Genomic DNA, 24,155 nt, shown 5'->3' with positions numbered 1-24,155 from the left:
CTAAATTGTGCAGCGAGACTGAAATATCAGGGCTCTTTTTTCCACGCCCGTCTTTATAGATAAGAAATTAAAAAAAAAGAAAAGTCAGTACAGCTCTGTAATTATGGTGTCACTTTGTTAGCAGATAATTAACACGATGAGTGTAAGCAAAGTTTGCCAAATCCTCCAGAATCAGAATCGTACCACCTCTCTAAATAATTGCTGATTGATCGATTGCTGACGCGTTGCATACTCATTGTAATGATCATGACTCCTTCTCCCCCGCCCCCCCCCCCCCAAAAAAAAGGGACAAGGATCTCCAAAAATTGTACGGAAAAAAAAACAACAACAACAAGAAACACATGTCGGCAAGCCTGGGGGATTCATGATTATTATTAGTTTTCATGTGTCAGAAATGTACGAGACTGAGTGAAGTCTCCTAAATTAACTACCGGGGTAGCAAAACTAGCGTTTGATCAGGGGTTTGGAAAGAATTATATAGTCATCTCAGTGTGCATGCGTATCATTAGCGATTTGCAAGAAAGCTTTCTTTTCTATCAAGGTTGTTTATGCAATCTTCTTGTTTGACATGACAGGACATTTTTGTTTTGCTTCATACGTTTAACAAAGCTTTCGAAATGTCAAAGAAAATTGTGCTGGGTTCTAAAGGAAGCTATATTTCTTTTCTTCCCGTTATAGGTATTACTAGTATCCAATCTATTATTGTATCAGATCACACACAGTGCCAGACGGAAAGACAAAGATCGAAATTTCGCGAGTTTACTCCCGTTAGATACGTTACTAAAAGTTTCAAGCTATCAAAATGTATCACAATGTACACTCAGCAAATAAAAAAAGAAGAAAGTAAACACTTTTTCCCGTTGATATTTTTCATAGAAACTTTAGATAAAAATCAATGTGTCATATACCATATCAACGATTTTTTAAGTGGCTATCAACCTGGTCGGTTTATACAAAGGGAGATTTTACGTATGAGTGAACACATTTGTTTTTGTCCTCCAAGGCAGAAAAGTAAAAATTGCAGAATTGGACATATTGAAATTCATTTGCAAATGCCTTCCAAGATAGCAATGATAAAAAAGATCAATTTAACGCAATGTGAGACATGAATGAAACAGCAGAAATACGTTTCCGTTACCTTGTTTCCCTTCATAGTAAAAAAAAAAACATAGTGGGGAAACTGAAGGTGCAACGTAAGCATTTTCCGTCATTTCAAACTTTAAATGACATAGGGAACAAGCCGTAAAGGTGATAAAATCGACAGAATTTCTTCATTTTACCTTTTACTGAAGGAATTTAAGAATGCATGAGACAAATTCAAGATCCAAATATCATTCAAAATTTTCTTAATTTGGAATAACGTTTCAAATTTAACTTTCTTTGTTACCATAATTTTTTCTCTTATGTCTTTTGACTGCAGATTTGACAGAAGATTCTTCATTTTCCTCCATTATTTTTTGCCTTTCTTCATCTTTGGAGGTTTACAGAGACATTATTGAGATCATAGGTTGATTTTTGCAAATTAATTTGCATTTCTATTGTGTTAAATTTCTCTTTTGTTCCCATTATTATATCAAAGAGGAAATACACTTGAATAACAACTTGTCCATTTTGCAATTTTTACTTTTGTGTCTTGGAAGAGAAAAACGAATGTGTTCACTCATGCGTAAAGTTAACATTTTCATTGACCTACTAGGTTGATAGCTAATTAAATTACCTTTAACATGGTATATAAAACACCATTTTTAGCCAGATAGTCTATGAGAAAGATAAACTTGAAAGTGTTTACTTTCTTTTTTTGCTAAGTGTATGTCGAGCTCGTATGCCTTATTTGCCTAGAGCATAGCTCGTTGACCGTATCATTGCTCGTAAATCTATCTTACTTGATTTTGAGCTCGTGGGCCTTGTGTACTTATAGAGTCTAAATCATAAGGGTTGTATGACTCGTGAGGTGAAAAACTCGCGTGATGGGCAGTTTGACCCGTGAGGTGTATGACTCGTGGGCTGTGTGACTCGTGAGTGTAGAGCTCGTGTCCTGCACCTAAACACACACCATTGTTTGCGACAAAGACCCACACCTTTGCTATTCAGCATTTACGTGGTACAGATAGCAATTCTGAATCAATTCATGGAAATATTTGCATTGCTACCTCTTTCATCTAATCTATTCTCTCTATTGTTATTTCCTAAAAGTATCATTAATGAACGTCAAAGTGATGCAACAATGGGGCTTATCTGGGCCCTATTTCATAAAGCTGTTCGTAAAGTTGCGAACAACTTACGAGCGACTGGTGATCAGTTCTTAAATGCTGAATTATGGAAATTCTGATAACTATAGCACATCAAAACTGATCACCAGTTGCTCGCAAGTTGTTCGTAACTTTACGAAAAGCTTTATGAAACACTCCCAGGTCTATCTTAAACGAATGGGGAAAATTTGCTGCCGACTGCAAAAACGGACTTCGTTGCATACCATAAAAGCTTTCTTGACTGTTCTGACCAGTCAATTAGCCATAAATGCACATTATACGTAGGCCTTATTAAGTGAATAATGCTAATGTTAGAACATACGAATATAAAATCATGCTGGGACAAGAACATCTTGATATAATAACATGCTGTTGTATATAAGAACATTATGTCTTTACGCATACAAAGCTGATCTGAAAGTTCAGTCCGACCACGTTACACTGAGAAGAATTGGTTAAACTTTGAAGGAAACGGACTCTTCGCGAGTAAGAGGACGGACACCGACCGACAGAATCGAAGCTAATCAGAGTGTGCTGAGTGGTCAAGTACTACTATTACCGTTATTTTCGCGAATTCTGCAAATCACTTTTTTATCGCGAATTTAACAACACACAAAATATCTCGAGATAAATGGCACCCCAGTGCACTGTTGATAGCCTCGTAGTCAAAGTCGCGAAAACAACATCTCCCGAAAATGTCGTGACCTCCTCATTCGCGAAAATATTTGTACGCCAAAATAACAGCTTTATATACAGTAGTGTCGTCAAACCATGAAAAAAAAAGGAGCAATGTACGAAACCATCCGATCGAGATGACCTTTATTCGTCGTTCCTTCTATTGTTTTAAAAGTTTACGCCTACATGCCAGAAAAAGGAATCCTGGTTATTACTTGTCTTATGATTACATTCGCAGCTTCCCGAAACTTGCGATTTGTGGCGTAGAAGATGACGACGTTCCATGAAGAGTTAATCGAGGTGGTAAATATAACTACTACCGTGAACCATGGGGGAAATTCCATATAGTTTGTCTTTTCGAATATATAGCAGATCCAAGGGACCCAAGCAATGCAGAACGCTCCATTTATTATCATCAGCGTCTTCGATCCCCTCAAATTAGGCCGTTGCTGAAGTCCTTGAGGATTTTTGTTTTCATCTAAAATAATATGGCCACCCTTTGTCTTCCGTACAGCCCATCTCATGTTGCTGACGTTGCTTGGTGGCGCAATTTTGACCATCTTTCGGCGTTGCTTAATGACAATGAGAAGAATATGAAAGGTAGTTGCTATTTGAATGACAATTCCTATAAGTACGGGAGCAACCATGACCACTATTTGTTTTCCGCTAGTATAGAACGCTATGATGAAAATAATGACAGTAACAAAATAGGATAAGAAAACAATGAAGGCTTCACATGCCAGGATGTTTCGCTTCGATATCAAATTCACGTACCGCAGTGGCCTTAAAATCTTCAGATACCGGCACACATTGATTGTAAGAATCAAGCCAAGACTTTGGTAGTGGAGTCCCGGTAACATAGCGAAATGCATCCGAAGTAGTTTGACTAAAGAATAATGGTACTGTCACCTGGGATAGAGTACAAGCGCCAGTGAAAATGTCTTTAATCGCAAGCAGCTTGTAAAGCAGTGAGTCGATTTCTTCAAACGAATCACTCTTTGTAAGAATGAAAAGGAGAAATGAGTTAGACACCACGGATATTGGAAACATGGTAACTGCAAGATAAAAAACTTCCGATGAATAGTCATTGAGGATATTTTCCGTTGAAAACATGTCATCTACAGATGCCGATACCATGGTGTCCGTGATTAGTGCTTGGTTCATCATCTCATCAGTCTCGATTAACAAGGATTGAAGCAGACTTTATGGGTTGACAGTGTGCTGGCTACACTGCTATTTCTCTTGACCGGTGCTTCACAACGCAGGCTGCAGGAACAGGCAATAGCACGTTTCCATATCACAGGACGTAAGGAAACCGTTTTTTGGCTATTGATGTACATAAGTTGACTCTATTTTAATCCAGCAACTATTGATCTGCGAGGCTGAAATATCGGGGCTTCTTTTCCACGCTCGTCCCAGAATAGATAAGTAATAGAGGGTCAGATTAGTTCGTCACTATTGATAAGCAGATAATTAGTACGATATGACTTTATGCATTTTATTAAAGTTTGACCCGTCTTCCAGAATTAGAATCTATACCACCTCTTTATTTATTGAGTGCTGATCGGTTGCAGACGCGTTGACAGGCATACTCATAGATAATTATAATCATGAACCCTCGCCCAAGTTCTGCCCCCCCCCCCCCCCCCACCAAAAAAAAAAAAAAAAAAAAAAAAAAATGACAAGAATCTCCAATATTTTGTAGACACACACACAAAAAAAAAAACAAGCACCTTTCAGCTAGGTCAGACAATTACCAAGGATTATTAGTTTCCATGCGTCAAAAATGTGTGTGATGCCTCGTAAATTAAACATCGCGTAAGTGAAGATAACATTTGATAGTCGTTTATTGTGTGCGCTCAGCATCAGCGGAAAGCAATTAAACTTTTCTTTGCATTTTACCTATCCAGAGGAGGTCGCACGGGGCGCGGGCAACTTTTTATTATTATCATTTTGTTAAAACTGAAGAAATAAAAAGAATCCGGCCCTGGTATCCGTAGTCTTCCTGCTTGATATGTTATGACTTTTGTTTTTGTTCGATACATTTACTTGACGCTTGCAAATTGTCAAAGAAATTGTGATGGGTCCCAGATGACGACGTTCCTTTATTATCATAATTATCTTTATGGTTGTTGTTACTATTGTTATTATTATTATTATTATTATTATTATTATTATTATTATCATTATTATTACTATCATTATTATCATTACTGATATTATTATCTCCATCATCAATATCATTGTCACGTTATTGTAATGAGACATTTCATTCTTTTTTTTTATCACGCACGGCGACAAACGAAGAAGAGTATATTCCTTTTGAGATGGGGTAATCCCACAAGACACTCACGAATCATCGCACCCCACGAGTTCGACATTGAAAAAAGTCCATTACTCATGCAGCAGTTCGACACTATAGGCAAATATAAGGCCCATCTAAGTTTGACACCAGGAAAAACAGCCCATGAGTTTCTTATCACAACACAGATCCCGTGGGCCTAATTGTTAACATCAATAGTGTCGAACTCATGCGGTTAATGTGACTCGTGTGCTGTGTAACTCGTGGGACGTATATTGACTCATGGGTGTTGGTCTCGTGACGTGCACCCTTCAGGATTTGCTACTGAAAATTTCAAATCATTGGATGCTAATATCAGGCTACTTTATTACTTAATATCGGAAGTGCCTGATAGGAAGGAGAGAACGGGGTAGCCAGACTAGTGGATTGTCACAACAGATAAAGAGAGAGAGAGTGAATTTCACGATATTGGTGACTAAGCCTATTGTTACCAATATTATATCAATCTTTTGTTGAGGATTTCCTAGAAACAATGCCCTTCTGAGGAGGATGTTTTTACTAAAATTGAACAATAATTATCCTATCATTTTCGACGACAAGATAGACCTTGGAAACGCGCACATGAGAAGTGCAAAAATCGCATTTATAATCACCGCATGAACCTGGGAGATGCTATTCTTTAGGAGGCTGCATAAGAGGCCGGAGTGGGATGACTGTACAGCTGCGCTGTTATCTGATATAAGTCAGAGGCCAACATAGAGAACTAAATTTCATTTTGAAATACCAGACCTTGACAGTGCGAATATGAAAACAGGGGTCCTGGAGGAAGCGTTGCAGACCATAGTTCTGTGTGCTGTGATGTGCAGACGTCGACAAATTATACGTCCAATGCTTTCTTAGATATCTCCTAAAATAACAGCGAGATACAGTTTTTTTTTTGTGTGTGTCGTTTCATGTTTGTTTGTTTGTGTGTGTGTGTTTGTCCTTGCATCGTTAATTTACACCGAAGACTCTTGAATTCCAAATAAAAAAAAATAATACGTCATGATAGTAATTGTGATTTGTTTTTTTAACTCTCATTTATCATAATTAGTAAAAATCAAGTTATCCTAAACTGAAATAAAAAAAGATAAAATCAAAAGTGGAATTATTTCACAAATAGCCCCGCAATGAGTAGAGACCTATTACATTTATTACTCTCCAGACATTTGATTGAAAACTGACCCTGAATAAGTGCATGGAATATAGAGACATAGTGCGCTTATACTTCAAGTATGATGAAATGATGCAATTGAGTAAGGGCACAATGTTACGCCGGAATTAAATCAATTTAAGTTAAAAATTCGATGCCGGAAGTCAACAGTCATTAAAGGGCCAAGAAAATTTGAACAGGACATTTTTGTAACAAGAAATGTCATTCAAATTTTTCTACTTTTATTGTTGTAAGCAGTGAGCATTTACATCTCACAGCAAAATTTGGTAAGGGTCAAATATCATTTTTCTTCTTTATCCACTGCACTTCGGTTGCCTCAAGCAAACCAATGATATAAAAGCCAAAGTAAAAACAAAACAAAACATGCAAAAACTTAGTGTGATACCGCCTATGTATAATGCAAAATAATCTGATAATCTACAAAGAAAAAATATCAGTTAGGTACCAAAGTGTTACTGCACACTTTAAGTATTTTACATCTACCCATCAAGCGTATAAACATTCTGACTGGGATTGAAGTTAAACAATTCAAAACTCTTTACTGACAATAAGTCAGTTGACAACAATGATTACACTCTCTTTGGTATTGAGTTACATAAGTGCTCATGTTCCTCGTGTAATATACAACATTGATATGCATGTACAAAATACAACAAAAATTATTTGAAGTTTCATTCCCACCACGCAAGATATCAAAGACGGGGTGGTTTTGTCCCAGGTTGAGTAAAAGATCCTATTGAATAAAGCATCTCCGGACATGGCTAGCCGACAATAACTTCTTCTTTTTTTATCCGGTAGCCCTAAATAAACGGGAGCATGACCTGATGACAATCTGTTTTGAGCCCCCGACCGGGCCGACCAAAAGAAAAAAAAATGGTGGCCCGACATCAAATTTTTATGGTCCCTGTCCACCAGGCCGCCGCTATTCTAAATATTGAGCTCTGCCTAACGTCTTGTCTGATATCATTCTATGTATTAACAGGCCTCTGGGACCAGTGAAACTCTCTTAAGTTTGCGCGTAGGGGCTCATGGGGAGTGAAGGGGGACGTGCTCATGGTTGGTTGGTCAAGGATCACTGCTGATTTTTTACACATTTTCTTTCTTCCGCCTCCAAATGGAAATCTGAAGGCAAACCCTTGTGCTTCACTTCCTTTTTATTATCATTATTTTTTCCAGGGTGGTTTTTTTCCTTTTCCTATTACAAAGGGCAAAAGATGTGCCTTGGCGAGTACCCATCCCCATCCCGCCTCAAAGCCATTAATGCTTAAAAAAAAAAAACAGCAAATGCAAATGACATTAAATCACATTTATATCACATTTAAATTTTGCTCATTCTATTGCTTTAAAAGTTTTATACTTGATGGCGGGCGATATTCATCCTTGATATTATTGGTCTCATGATTGCATTAGCAGCTTCCCTGAACTTGCGATTTGTGGCGTAGAAGATGGCGACGTTCCAGCAGGAGTTAATCGACGTGGTAAGTGTTACTACCACTATGAACCATGGGGGAAATGTTACATACTCTGTCATTTGGAAGAAATAGCACATAACGGAAGCCAAGCAATGCAGAACGCTCCATTTATTATCATCAGGGTTTTCATTCCCTTCGCTTTGGGCCGTTGCTGAAGTCCTTGATGATTTCCGTGTGTCTCCACAATAATACGGTCACTCTTTGCTTTCCGCACAGCCCATATCGCGTCGTTTTGTGGCGCAGGTTGCACCACTTCGCGGTGAGAAAAAGATGAAACTGTAGTTGCTATTTGAACAACGATCCCTATCATCAGGGGAACGACTGTAAACGCAATTTGCCTTTCACTCGTGTAAAATGCTATAATGAATATAGTTCCAGTATTCCAAGATACGAAAAGAAAAAAAAAAGAAAACTTTGCAATCTATGGCATTTCTCTTCGATATCCAATTCGTATACTAGTATTGATGATTATTATTAGTTTTCATGTGTCAGAAATGTACGAGACTGAGTGAAATCTCCTACATTAACTCCCGAGGTAGCAAAACTAACGTTCGATCAGGGAGTTGGAAAAAGACAATCATCTCTGTGTGCATGCGTACCATTAGCGAATTGCAATAAAGCTTTTCTCCGTGTCACGGTTGTTTATGCAATCTTCCTGCCTGACACGATAGGATTCATTTTTGTTTTGCTTCGAAATTTCAAAGAAAATTGTACTAGGTTCTAAAGGAAGCTACATTTCTTTTCTTTCCGTTATAGGTATTATGCAATATATCATTGTATCAAAAATTTAATCACTCTCGGTGCCACACGGAAAGATGAAGATCGAAATTTCGTGAGTATCCCTCGAGATACTTTAGAATACTGAATGTTTCTAACTATCAAAATGTTAATCCATTCAGAATCTACCTTACTACTACTATTTCACGTCCAAATTGCTTGGTAGGAAGAGGATCGAATAGTGAGAACTGGGTGTTAAACCAATAGAACACAGACAAGGGACAGATAGGAAAATAATAGGGGAAGGGGTTGTATGCAGGGGCGTCACCAGCTTTTTTTCAAGGAGGGTGCGTTTTGACACTAAATGTTTACGAGATTTTTTGGACAGACATTTGGAATATAGGAAGCTCTCAATCCCTAGACTTTTACTGTTTTTTGAGGGAAACCAAGCGGGGAAAGGGCAACGGCGCGCCGGTAGCTAGGATTTCATCGGGGGGGGGGGGGGGGGGAGGGTGTGGAAGTGCCGGAGAGGGTTGCATCCCTTATAAGTGGATTATGGAATGACGGTGTGAAACGACAAATTACTGGCAGCGATATCAGGGGAATGGCATAACGACTACATATACGAGCGAGCGGAGTGAGCGAGCTTGGAAATTTTGATATTTTACAGTCCAAAAAAATGCCGTTTGTAGCCATATTTTTTTTTTTGCTTTGTAAATGAAGGGGGGCGCACCGAGCGCAACTGCTGGCAATTACTGGCAGCAATATCAGGTGAATGGCATGATAATTAAATGCGAGCGAGCAAAGAGAGCGAGCTTGGAAATTTTGACATTTTACAGTCCCAAAACTGCCATTTGGAGCCATATTTTTTCGCTTTGTAAATAAAGGAGGGGTGGGGCGCAACGGGCGCAACTGCCGGTAATTACTGGCAGCAACATCAGGAGAATTGCATAACGACTACATACGAGCGAGCGAGCGAGCGAGCTTGAAAATTTTGACATTTTACAGTCCAAAAACTGCCGTTTGTAGCCATAATTTTTTGCTTTGTAAATTAAGAGGGGTCGCACCGAGCGCAACTGCTGGCAATTACTGGCAGCAATATCAGGTGAATGACATAATGATTAGATGCGAGCGAGCAAAGAGAGCGAGCTTGGAAATTTTGACATTTTACAGTCCCAAAACTGTCATTTGGAGCCATATTTTTTCGCTTTGGAAATAAAGGAGGGGTGGGGGCGCAACGGGCGCAACTGCCGGTAATTACTGGCAGCAACATCAGGAGAATTGCATAACAACTAAATGCGAGCGAGCGAGCGAGCGAGCTTAAAAATTTTGACATTTTACAGTCCCAAAACTGCCGTTTGTAGCCGTATTTTTTTGCTTTGGAAATTAAGGGGCGCACCAGGCGCAACTGCTGGCAATTACTGGCAGCAACATCTGGTGAATGGCATAACAATTAAATGCGAGCGAGCGAAGAGAGCGAGCTTGAGAATTTTGATATTTTACAGTCCCAAAACTGCCATTTGGAGGCATATTTTTTTCGCTTTGGAATTAAAGGAGGTGGGGGGGGGGGGGGGGTTCACCGGGCGCAACTGCCGGCAATTACTGGCAGCAACATCAGGAGATAAATGCGAGCGAGCGAGCTTGAAAATTTGACATTTTACAGTAAAAAACAAACTGCCGTTTGTAGGTATATTTCTATATTTAAGGGGGTCCATCGGGCGCAACTGCTGGCAAATACTGGCAGCAATATCAGGAGAGCATAATGATTACATTCGAGCGAGCAGAACGAACGAGCTTGAAAATTTTACATTTTACAGTCCAAAAACTGCCGTTCTTTTCTTAGCCATATTTTTTCGCTTTGGAAATTAAAGGGGAAGGGCACCGGGCGGAACTGCTGGCAATTACTGGCAGCAACATCAGGTGAATTGCATAACGATTAAATGCGAGCGAGCGAAGAGAGCGAGCTTGAAAATTTTACATTTTACAGTCCAAAAACTGCCGTTCTTAGCCATATTTTTTCGCTTTGGAAATTAAGGGGGGGGGCGCACCGGGCGCAACTGCAGGCAATTACTGGTATCTTGCAACATCAGAAGAATGGCATAAAGATTAAATGCGAGCGAACGGAGCGAGCGAGCTTGAAAATTTTGACATTGTTACAGTCCCCAAATTGCCGTTTGTAGCTATAATTTTTCGCTTTGGAAATTAAGGGGGGGGGGGGGGGCGCACCAGGCGCAACTGCCGGCAATTACTGGCAGCAACTTCAGGAGAATGGCATTACGACTAAATGCGAGCGAGAGGAGCGAGCGAGCTTGAAAATGTTGACATTTTACTGTCCAAAAACTGCCGTTTGAAGCTATATTATTATTTTTTTTCGCTTTGGAAATTAAAGGGGGGGGGGGGGGCGGACGCCCGGTGCGCCCGGTGCGCCCGGTGCGCCCCTCCCCCTGGATCCGCCACTGGTAGTCAAGGGTGTGGGTTTATGTTCATGACTGGGGGAGGTATGACCAGCGAGGTGGCGTCGAAGTGACCAACCGGGGAAAGGATGTCCAAAATCTGCACTTTAGAGCATCCCCTAAACTAATTGTGCGTGTTTGTGTGTGTGTGTGTATTATATATACATGGAAAAGTTAGGAATTAGCCCAGGTCAAGTCTATTTATCGGCAATGCAAGACACTTTTACATACTGTACAGTAGACTAGTATGTAAAGCAACACTGCAAAAGCAATGATCTAGCTTTGATATAACGAAGCGTAAAGTATACAAAGGTGCTGTACATTCTACATCACATTGCGCAACATTGTAGCGACTCTTCGTTCGGATGTACTGAGTACACTGCGCACATCCTGCTTATATGCAGAATGCCAACCAGGAATCACGCTGAATCACAATCTTTTGTCGGGTCCGGGCTTTTTGAACAATGTTTCACACTATATACCTATCTAATTATGGTTAAAAGAAATCATAGAAAAATATCTTATTTCTTGATCACCCTTTCATTCAAAAGCAGTTTACTAACACTTGAATTACTATTTCGGTAAGTCTTTTTTTTTTACCAGCGGATCTATGAGGGGGCGCACCCCCCCCCCCCTCCCCCCCGTAGTTACGCCACTGCTTTTGGGTGAAATAATTGGACAGATTTCTTGAATTCTAACAAAAAAGCAAGACAATCTTTTCATCGCGGGAATTATGATCATGTGGGGTGGGGCAAATGGTGCCCTTGCCTTCCAATATTTTTATGGGGGCAACATTTTTGTTTTATTTCAAAAGCCAGAAAATTTCTCATTTCGGGAATTATTAATTATGGGGGGGGGGGGCAAAATTAAAATATACTTACCCCTCCAATATTTTATGGGGGTAACTTTTTGTTTTTCGGTCAAAAAAAAAAAGAAAATCTTCTCGTCTCTGGAATTATGGAGGGGGGGGGGGTGGGCAAAATAATATGCTTGCCCCTCCATTTTTTTTTTTCATCTTTTTTTAATGAGGCTAAGGCTCGCTCTTGGGCTGGTAATATGGATTGGTCAGAAGTAATGTACATAGACCCTACTATGTACTTGTAAGTAGCACACGTACATGCAAACGTTTATAAGTGCTCGGTATCGTAGGGATGTACAGTACGGTCGATAAATAGTAAACACTGTAGAATACTAATATAAAATCAGTGCTGCCAGAACCAGGGGTGCGAATTGATTTTTTTTTTTTTTTGTGTGTGTGTGTGTGTCCCTGGTGCAAAATATGAAAAAAAAAAAAATAGAAAAGAGTAATTATTTAGCGTCCGGCGTTGAGGTCGCTCGCAGACTGATTTTTTTTTTTATTTTTTTTTTATTTTTTTAAGGATCTGAAGGGGGGAGCGTTCGCACCCAACGCACCCCCCCTGGTGACGCCCATGTGTATGTGTTGAATTTCTGCACCATATTGGGAAACACCCTTACCATCGTTAAGCAATACTTCGCCAAGGATTTCCCAGAAGCAATCTCCATTATAGAACAGTGTAGAAATGGAATTTAATCTAAAAGGTCTGATCATTCTCTAGGAGCTTGTGCTTGGAAATATACACACATGCAGGAAATACAATCACAAACACACTACAATGAATCTTGAAGATGGCATTCTTGAGGAGTCTGTGTGCGAGAAGCTTGACTGGGATAAAGACATGTGCGGTACTATGAGAATAGTAATTGGACATCGTAAAGAAAAAATGCGCCTTACAATACAAGACACTAACAGTGTGAATATAAGAATAGAGGGTTTTTTTTAAAATGAGGAATGCATACACGTGTATGAAGTCAGTCTATACTATATGCGTAAATGTATTGTATGTTATATATGTATGTATGGATAATATGACGTTATAGGGCCTATAATGTACATTAATAAATATATCCCATACACCATGTCCATGTAGTATTATGTGTGTGCAATGTGCGTATGTGTAGGTGTGTCAACAGTACTGTAGTATCATAAAATTGAGGAGGCAACATCAGTTCGTGAGATGTTGATTACACAAATCAAAATAAGGTGGAACTGTTTTACTATTATGATCAAGCATTCATGATTTTATAGTGGCGTATTACATCAAATTTGTCAAAATATATACTTAGTCAAGTACTTGGCTTGTTTAAACTAGCTAGAAGATTCATTTGTCAGTGTTGGTATGCTTGACTTCGGCTGGAAATTGATGAAATATTTGATAGAAATAAGTCTGTTATGATTAAATATCGCCTAGGGATATACAACTAACTGTGTATGTGAGTGTGTGTGTGTGTGTGTGTGTGTGCGTTATTTTTGCTCAATCGGATGTACAATGTTTGATATAAAAGCGTAGGTGTTAAGTTTTAACTCAACAAAGTCATGCTCAAAGTATATTTTTTTTCAAATCCTTTTACGACTACCGATAGACATTAAGTTAATTTAGATGGATTATCCTTAAGTTCACATGAAATAGTAAAAAACGTTGAGTTACCAAACCATCAATCAATGATACTTTTTTTCTCTCTCTCTATGATACATATATAAATTATATATATATATATATATATATATATATATATGCGTAAAACATACTTTGTTTCCATTGCAAATTAAAGCATGTGATGAATAATCCTAGGATACTACCTACCCACAAGCAGGTAAGTTAAAGTACAAGGAAAGAAATACAGTGGACCCGGTCCATCACACCACTATTGACAGTTACACAAATATATACATGTATACAAGTACATTTACACACATTTATATATATATATATATATATATATATATATATATATATATATCACGATATATATGTATATATTGACATCAAATCTTGCACATTAATAGACGTGGCTGGTGTTGGGTAGCACCCCTTTAATCATCGAGCTTTCGGGCGAAAAGCCCTTCTTCAGGATCTATACAGTCAATGACAACAACGTATAAATAAAATCAATCTAGGTATAAAATCATACTAAACTCAACTAGCCTCATATACTATACATTTCAAAATATACTCAACATAAAACATACCTCAATTCAGCGCATTTTATAACAAAAAACAAATCAGCATACTATTACTAAATACAATCGCAAAAACAAAACTTACTGTGTTGGTGCTGAGTGTGGTCTTGTAGTGTTGTCTGTGTGAAGATTGTGGTCGGGTATTCAGTAATAGTATGCTGATTTGTTTTTTGTTATAAAATGCGCTGAATTGAGGTATGTTTTATGTTGAGTATATTTTGAAATGTATAGTATATGAGGCTAGTTGAGTTTAGTATGATTTTATACCTAGGTTGATTTTATTTATACGTTGTTGTCATTGACTGTATAGATCCTGAAGAAGGGCTTTTCGCCCGAAAGCTCGATGATTAAAGGGGTGCTACCCAACACCAGCCACGTCTATTAATGTGCAAGATTTGATGTCAATAGATTTACTGTTCTTGCACCGCCCGCCATGTTGTGGTTAAGTCTTTTGATGCCAGTATATATGTATATATATATGAAGAGTTTGTTCCCAAAAACCGATTAGTCCATATTTGAAGATTTTGAAGTACGGTCTCTGTCATAAAGTACAAAATAATACCTTTTAAATGATATATTGGTCACTATACATAAGGTACGTTTTTGAAGTTATGGTCAAAAGAAGCAAAAATGTTGCTATCATTCTCTTTACTTTCTTGACCTTTAATCGCAAATATCTCCCTTTGGCAAATATGGACTTATCAGTTTTTGTGTACAAACTCTCTCTCTCTCTCTCTCTCTCTCTCTCTCTCTCTCTATATATATATATATATATATATATATATATATATATATATAATACATAATACTGTACATGCATAATGTACTGTATATAACAAGGGATGTTATTTACAAGAATTTCATTATTGATAGTGACATTACGAACGCCACGTTACGGCAATCTACAACACTCATCGAGAATTATTTTGACATCACGAAACAAGAAAATGATTGAAATACTAAATTTTGTCCTTCAGATCAATGGGAACTTTGAAGAAGAGAGGTCATCCTTACCTAATATTTTCGTTTTGGCGTGTGACCGTTTGCCATTGACTCCTTAAAGCAGATTATTATTATTTTGAATTCCAAGTCCCATTTTATATGAATTTTCCGTGGTTGCTTATGCAACTTGAACGTGGAATGAATGATAAATTATTTTGATTTCGGCGGTGGGAGTAGGATATGATCGCATTTCAGTATTTTCTCATTTACTTATTTATTTACTTGTTTATCTATGTAATTATGTATGTATTGATTCATTTATTTATCGACCTATCTATCTATCTATCTATTTATTGATTTATTTATTCTTCTTAGCATTACATTTCCTCTTTTTGTATTGTTTTACCGGTATTATATTCAGGACCGATATTCATTCTAACGCGGCAGAGTTTTTATCAGTGCTCTGATATTGGTGAATTGAGTACCGCAGAACTTGACAGCTGAGAACGTCCGATGTTTAAAACATATTTTTCTATGAGCACATCGAGCGAAAGTTATCTGTCATTTAAAGCATTTTTCCGTGAAGCTCTATGGTAAATTTACACAACAGAGTAATTGCAAACGCAAAACGTCATGATAGTTTTTACTAATTGACTCATTTATTATACTCAAATAAAATAACATTCATGTGAACCGAGGTAAAAAGAAAAAACAAACTCAAAGTAGTTTTTGCAACTAAGTGCTCAGCTTCAGATCTACAACTCTGTCGCTTTACGAGCAGTATTTTAACTGACGGAATTACATGGTATATGCTTTCATATTTCAGAAGAAGTTTCTTAATATCTCACCATAATGGTAAAGACCTGAAATTACGTCTCAAACAGAACTATACGATCCATATAACTTATGTTTCCACATATCTATTTGATACTCTGTAACAGCGACAGTTATTTCACTTCTTTATTATTGTAAGCATCAAGCATTAACTATCTGACAGCTCTGGCAATAAAGCTTTGTCAAACGTTCTTTAAACTTTGATATTTGTCGACTGCGCTTTCCCACCATATCTCCTGCCTGGACAACCAATGATATGAGGCATATTTTCCGAAGTGTGCACAGAATATGCACAGCATCACCGAAGTTTGTTATACATTTTACTGTAGCCCACATACATTGTATAAATATGATAATTCAAATAAATCCAAGAAGCGTAGATACTTTTTGACTGGATTTGTAGTTGGATGATTCATAAGTCATTCGTGAAAATAAATCATTTGACAATAAGTTACTATAACATGCTCTTGGATGTAATTTCAGTTGTGCCCACTATACATGTAAGATGAATGTGCTTGTGTATCTATTGTGTATCAATACAAGTTGATCTGAAATTTAGTCCACTACGCATCAAGCTCCAGAAAAGGGACATTTCAGTTAGAGGTAGAGTTTGTAGTCCGAAAGTCCCGTCTGAGACCAATCAATTAGGGTACAGCGCGGAACTCGTGAGGGGGCTCCTGAGAAAGAGGAGATGAGGATTGGAATAGACCTATACCGAGTCTCATTTATTGAGGCACACAATAAAATTTCTCACGCCTACACGCTTTAAGACCCTTTTCTCACACCTCGCAAATCCCCAAAAGATGAATTTCCATTCAAATGCGTCACGTTTTGAGACGTTTTTTTTCTTTCATAACAATTAAGGCACAATAATATTTTTAGTATGCACCATTTCAAACTACAGTTATATAGATTACAGATGATGTATCTCCGTACCGTGTCAAACACACACACACATATATACACACACACACACACTTTTTCTAATTTCGTTCAATTTCATATCACAAAATTCACGTTCACAAAAACAAAGCCAAAACATTATACAAAGACAAACTGCATTGTACACAAACATTGTGCCATGCAAAATAGTCTCAATCTTACATTGTGACTCTTTGTTTTTGTTTTTGTTATGATGACAATAATAACAATAACAATAATAATAATAATGGTAATAATAAGGGACATTATTTACCCAGGGTAGCCTCTTCAGTGTTGCCACTTCTTTACCAGAGGGCCCTGCCATTATCAGTACCCTATATAGGGCTCACACCTGTCTAAATGGACCGTCCCAGATCCCTTCACAAATTCGTACCAAAGATACCAAAATAAATGAAGAAAAAATTAATTAAAAATCAATGATGTAGTTTGGCACAAAACTAAATAGCTGTAGATATTGAGTATGAATTCCTCTACAAACTGCATTTTGGTTGGAAGATGAAAGCTTTTCTGATGGAATTTGAGGGGACTATAATTCATTGGGTACGTGTACGGAAAATAGGTCCTTTTTTGAGTGACAAGAACACGTAGTCTGGCTTTGCGGACCCTTGGATAGAATTTGAGAAGAAGAACCTACCCTGGAGATTTGATGGATGAAAGGGTATATCTCACTTATCCAGGTTAGTGAAGCTGAAACACCTCATTTCTCCCAGCTATTTTACAGATTTTTTTTGAAATTTGAATTTTAACACACGTCTCTATGGGCAATTATTTACCCATGTGAGCCCTATAGAGAATGCACGCAATGCACACAAGTCTATGGGGAGTATTCATCCCATACAAGCTATGTTGATCTATTGTGTCAGATCTCTTCCTCCCTCCCCCTTCTCCTTCCTACCCCCCACCCCTCTCCTCTATCACCCGCAACTCTGCTTGGCTACAATTTGTTTTCTTATGTTGCTGTACTAGATCTTTGTACATAGCAGTCATCAGTATCACACAACTTTGAATGACTGTTTTATTTTAATGTATTTCTTTGTTTTGGCTACCATTGAAACAGCTCAAAATACATGAAGTTAGTCTGTTTGACAAAACAAAGTCTTTTAAAGTACTTTGCAGGCAAAAGGTGATGATGACACCCCCATAATCAAGGATAACTGCCTGCATCTATGTATTCATCTTATGAAGCATGATCAACACTGCAAGATTTATTTTTGAAAAAAAAACCCAAAGGGCATGATTTTCAAAAGTGTCCCTTCGAGAAGCTTTAAATTGAATGTGTAATTTCTCACAATTATGACGTAGGGGCAAATCATCAAAAACACATTTATGATGTTAAAAAGTCAAATAAGAAATATGACCTCCACTATACTGTTGCCAGGTACCCATTTATACAATGGTGCGGAGCCTGGGTCGAGAGGGACATAATGGGTAAAAGCATCTTGTCCAAGGACGTAAGTACTGGGCGGGATTCGCACTCGTATCCTCCCATTTTTTTTCCTTATCAAATCATGTGTGTGTGTGTGCGCCCTTGCTGGCGACCCCTCTTTTGACTCCTCCAATTTGTTGGCTTTTTGCATTGTCTGCTGTGATTTGTGAGTTTGTGAGTGCTTCTAGTTGACCAGTTTGATACCTGGATACCACTGGACATCTATCTGATTGATATGGAATTTCATCTCCTCAGAAATTGTAGAGTCAATTTCTCAGCTTGTGGTCCTATTTCACTTTTACTTGCCTGCCTGTCCCATATGTACTTCTTCATGTCTTGTTCTGAAGTTCATGGGCTTTAGCTGGGTGCTTCTTCTGTGCAACCAACCGGAATCACACACAATAGGATGACATGCAGTGTCCATTGTGTAGCTTCTTCTTAGTACCACCAATGTCAATAGCTCTGCCAGAGTGGACTCTCCCCAGGAATGCCACTTATTCAGTACAGCACAAGTGAACTGAAGTCAATATGGAATGGTATGAGCTTTAACCAACGCATGTTAGCTGCTTCTACTTATGGAAAATTGAAGACCTTGGGAATACACAAGAGGCGCAATGGTCACAGGGGCTGCCGTGGTGGTAAGAAGAAGCAGATTATTGAGAGTGAGAGTTCAACTCTTCCTGTAGTTGTGCATGCTCTCTTTACTCTTGGTCTGATTAACTGTCAATCAGCATGCAATAAATCTGATTTAATTAAGGATCATCTGATAGACCATGATATTGATGTTCTAGCATTGACTGAAACTTGGTTCAAGTCAGGCGAGCCCCAGAGCGCAGCGAGAGTAACTCCTTCTGGATACAGACTGCTTCATGTCCCTCGGAAGTATCGCAGGGGTGGAGGTGTAGGTCTTTTGTACAAATCAAGTCTGTGCTCAAAAGCAGTAAGAACCAACATTCAACCTAAATCATTTGAGTTTATGGAAACTGATTTGTCACATGGTACTGCAAGGATTAAGGTAATTGTGGTTTACCGTCCACCACCATCACGTAAGAACTGTTGTACGTTTACTGAGTTCATCCATGAGTTCTCAGTTTTGTTAGATAGACATTCCTTGTTCACTGGGAAATTGTTCATTCTTGGTGACTTTAACATCCACTGGGAAAACAAACAATCCAATGACACTAAAGCTTTCCAGAGACTTCTCCTAGATCATAATCTGCAGCAGATTGTGGATGAGCCTACTCACGAGTCAGGTCACATTTTAGATCTGATCATCACCCATATTGATGTGGAAGGCATAAATTCAGTATGTATCCTGGACTCGATATCAGATCACAGCTCTGTCCACTGTCTCCTCCAACTCGAGAAACCCAAGCCTGTGAAGAAGAAGATCACCTACCGCAAGTTGAAGACTATTGATTCGACTCAGCTTAGGTTTGACCTGAAACATTCCGGTCTGTTCTCTAACACCTGTGGTGCCGTGAATGACTCAGTCCATCAGTATAATGTGGTTCTCAGGGAATTGTTGGACAAACATGCTCCTGAAAAGACATGTGTAGTTGTGGAACAGCCGGCTGTCCCCTGGTACAGTGAGGTTATCGCTACTGCAAAACGCACGCGGCGACAGCTTGAACGCCGATGGAGGCAAACTCGTGCCCCATCTGATAAACAACTCTTCAAAGAGCAGAGAAATCGAGTCAAGCAGTTGTTCATGTGTGCCAAAGCTGCCTACTACAATAAACTAATAGTTGATTGTGGATCTGACCAAAAAGCACTCTATGCCATCATCAACAAGCTTCTGTACAGAAAGACAGAATCAGCTGTGGCACTAGGGCATCATTTCTCTCCTGGTCGTGTAGCCTCTAAATTCTCAAGGTACTTTATTGGTAAGATTGAGTCTATAAGATGCAATCTACAGTCGAACATGTCTCTTACTGTAGAGCCAGAGTCAGACAGTGATACAACCTCAAGTGATGAACATCTTACTACACTCGCGCCCACAACTCCAGCAGAAATACAGAGTGTTATCCGCAGCTCTCCTGCCAAGTCATGCTCCCTGGATCCAATCCCAACCTCAATTGTGAAAGAGAGTTATGAACTAATGGCCGTTCCTATCTCCAGGATAATCAATGCTTCCTTACAGGAAGGAATGTTTCCAGATGAGCTGAAGCTCGCCCATGTCACTCCTGTACTCAAGAAGACACCCTTAGATCCGGATAAGATGAGCAGCTACCGACCTATATCTAACTTGCCATTCCTTGCCAAAGTCCTCGAGAAAGTAGTTGCCAAAAGACTAATGTCACATCTCCAGGTCTGCAAACTCTATGAGCCGATGCAGTCTGCTTATAAGAGACACCACAGCGTAGAGACAGCCCTTCTGAAAATAGCTGATGACATCTTGCGAGCAGTTGACAACAAGAAAGCAGCCATGGTACTTCTCTTGGATTTGTCAGCTGCATTTGACACAATTGATCACAAAGTCCTCATTCACAGGCTGCAGCAGGATTTCAAAGTTGGCGCCACTGCCCTTCAATGGTTCAGATCTTATCTCCATTGCCGAAGACAGTCTGTGAACATCAATGGAACTCTGTCAGAGCAGGCCTTCCTGACCTGTGGCATCCCACAAGGTTCAGTCCTCGGACCATTACTCTTTACACTATACACTTCCCCCCTTGGGAACATAGCACGTCAGCATGGTTTAGAACCCCACTTCTATGCAGATGACACTCAACTTTATGTGACATTCGATCCAAGAGTGGCAGCTGAAGAAACAGCAGCAGCTACGAGGATGACTGAATGCCTGTCAGATATCCGACAATGGATGGTGAAGAACTTCATGAAACTCAATGACGACAAGACTGAATGCCTCATCATTTCTTCTCCACAAATGAGAAACAAGATCGTCTCCATGGATTTTCAGGTCGGTGATGTGTCTGTCTCTCCTGCAGATAACGTCCGTAACCTTGGGGTCTACTTTGACCAGTCTATGAGGATGGATAGGCATGTTTCGCAGGTATGCCAGACTGCTTACTTCCAGCTTCGTAGCATCGCAGCTATTAGACCTCTGCTTACAAGGATAGCAGCAGAAAGCATCATTCATTCACTCATAACATCAAGACTGGATTTTTGTAACAGCCTCCTAGCTGGCCTTCCATCTGCAACCTTGAACAGACTTCAAGCAGTACAGAATGCAGCAGCACGCTTGCTCACCGGGCTGAGGAAGTATGATCACATTACCCCTGTCCTGGCTGAGCTGCATTGGCTTCCCATCAAGAACAGAATTGATTTCAAGATCTTACTTCTCACTTTTAAGGCCATTCATGGTCTGGCCCCAGGATACCTGTCTTCCCTAATTGAGCGACGGCAGTCTCGCCCTGGCCTTCGTTCATCTGGCCTCACTCTCCAGGTGCCCATCACACATCTCAAGGGATACGGAGACCGGGCGTTTTCCTCTATTGCTCCTCGCCTATGGAACTCCCTCCCATCTTTCCTCCGTGAAATTGACAAACTGGATCACTTCAAAGCCTCACTCAAGACTCACATTTTTCACCAGACATTTAATTGCTAACTGTCTTGGAGGAGTCTGCGCCTTTGAATGTTTCTGTGACAGATATATGGCGCCATACAAATGCTGTGGATCATCATCATCATCAAAGAAACCAAATCCGTTTTTCTAAACACAGTATGTGTGTATGTGTTCTCACAAAATGCTCGCAAAACGGGGAAGTAATAGTTTGCTCAGGCAATTAGGCATAATTCATTACTTGCACTGACTTGTTTCTCGATAAGAAAAAAGAATGATTGTAAATAATATTTTCCCTTGTTTCATATATACCCTGAAAACCTCCCAATTAAAGGGTGTGTAGTTCTGGTGGAGGTGAGGATTTAGCTCTTAACATTTTGAGAGGTATTTAGAAACTACTCTATAATATGAGATGTCAAAGAGCATGCAATTCTAAAGGGTATCAAAAGTTTATTTGATGAAAATCTGTTTTGAAATGGCTGAGATATCCAAAAACAGGGTGAAACAAAGAGATCCGAATAAAGTTGTGGCATGTCGCCTTTTATTATTATCACTTATTTGGATATCTCAGCCATTTCAAAACCAATTTTCATCAAACAAACATTGAATCCTTCTTAAAATGACATGCTCTTTCATATTTCATAAGAGGTTTCTCATTATCTCACTTAGAAATGTTCAAAACAAGAATCCTTTACCTCAACCAGTACTGTACAGTGTCTTTAAAACGTAAATCCTGCTTATGGTTCTATAACTTTTGAGTCTACACAGTAGCAATGTTCATCCTGACTATCACTTTTCTCATGATTGCATTCGCAGCTTCCCTGAACTTGCGATTAGTGGCGTAGAAGATGGCGACGTTCCAGCAGGAGTTAATCGACGTCGTGAATGCAACCACCACCCCGTACCACGGAGGGAAAGTTACGTAGCCTGTCTTGAAGAAGATAAAGCATATCCAGGGGAGCCAAGCGATGCAGAACGTGCCATCTATTATCAACAGTGTTGCCAATCCCTTCATATTATTCTGCCGTTGCTGAAATCTTTGATGATTGGTGTTTATCTCCATAACTCTTTTGTCACTCTTTGCCTTTCGTACAGTCCCCATCACTTTGTTTGATGGTGCAACTAGGACGATGTTGCGGCGTAGCTTTGAAACTATGAGAAGAATGTGAGAGGCAGTTGCTATTTGAATGGCGACTCCTATAACTACGGGAACGATCATGAACACAAAATTTTGGCCGTCTGTATACGTTGCCACGATGAAAATCATAACAGTATACAAATACGATAAGAAAACGATCAAAACTTCGCACGAGATGATTTTTCTCTTCGATATCAAATTCGCGTATCGCAGTGGTCGTAAGATCTTGAGATACCGGCAAATATTAATTGTTAGAATGATACCAAGACTTTGGTAGTAAAGTGGGACCCCGATAAGATATCGAAGGACATCAGAAGTATCTTCGCTTATGAATTGTCGAAAAATGATCTGGGATTGCGTGCAAGCGCAGGTGAAAATATCTTGAACAGCAAGCAGCTTGTAAAGAAGAGATTCAATTTCTTCAAACGAGTCACTCTTTGTAAGAACGAACAGAAGAAATGAATTAGACACTACAGATACTGGAAACATGGCAAATGTGACACAAAGCAATTCCATTGAATAATCTCTCCTGTAATTGGTCGAAAGATTTTGCTCATCTGTAGCTGTCGTCGCCATGGTGATCGAGGATAGTGCTAAGTCCGCCATCTCAGTCGAAATCGATAAAGGTTGAAACAAAGATTTAACGATGGACTTCTTTTGAAGTAGCAGTGCTTCACAAAATGCGTTGCAGAAACAAACAATGAGACGTTTTCCAATCATGGGACAGACTGTAGGTCACTTTCTGAAATCCATACCATCTCAACGTATCCGGTTTGAGCAATTGTTCTTCGAGAAATACTTCTCATTAATATCGTCTTGAGATGTTCCTAAAGAAAGTTGTCGTCGCAGCGCGGAAACTTCGATTGGTGAAGTAGTAGATTAGGACGTTCCAGCAGGAGTTGAGGGAAGTGGTAAAAGTGGCAACGGGGCGTATCCATTTGCAGGTTTGCCACTTAAAGACATACACTATCCACGGTAACCAGGCAACCGCAAAAGAGGCGTCGATGAGAAGCAGTGTCTTGACACCCTTCAGGTTGACGCGGTCACGCACCTGCTTGGCGGGATGCTGCGGATTGGGCGTGTCTCTGCATCTTGCCGGCTCGCTCTCGAAAGCAGGGACACACTGAACGCGTATCTGTCTGGCGTGCTTGACCGAGATGTGCCCAACGTGAGAGCTCATTGCCATGGTAACACCAATGCCGGCCATGACCGGAGCTGTTGCCACAACC

Source organism: Diadema antillarum, unplaced genomic scaffold (genome assembly GCF_040938485.1).
Source record: "Diadema antillarum isolate AM-2024a unplaced genomic scaffold, OU_Dant_1.0 seq00000162_RagTag, whole genome shotgun sequence".
In the NCBI taxonomy this organism is placed as follows: Eukaryota; Metazoa; Echinodermata; class Echinoidea; order Diadematoida; family Diadematidae; genus Diadema; species Diadema antillarum.
Note: the sequence above shows the minus strand (reverse complement) of the source record.